The sequence below is a fragment of the Penaeus monodon genome, chromosome 21 (assembly GCF_015228065.2).
Source record: "Penaeus monodon isolate SGIC_2016 chromosome 21, NSTDA_Pmon_1, whole genome shotgun sequence".
NCBI lineage: Eukaryota > Metazoa > Arthropoda > Malacostraca > Decapoda > Penaeidae > Penaeus > Penaeus monodon.
In genome coordinates, this window is record NC_051406.1 from 34,928,209 (window position 1) to 34,928,425 (window position 217).

Consider the following 217-nt stretch of genomic DNA (forward strand, 5'->3'; position numbering starts at 1 on the left):
CCAGGTAGTCAGAAATTTGTGTTTAAGCGAACATATACAGGAGTCTTCCTTACACAGCTTTCTCATGAACGAGCTGAACACTTTTCATCTTTTCCAAACACTTTATATTACTACTGCATTAATCTAAAATGGTAAGTGTAAGCCATCACAACGGCACAGTTAGCGAAAAACAAGCCTTACAATAGTATTACCAACAGCCATTTAATAGGTAAAAATA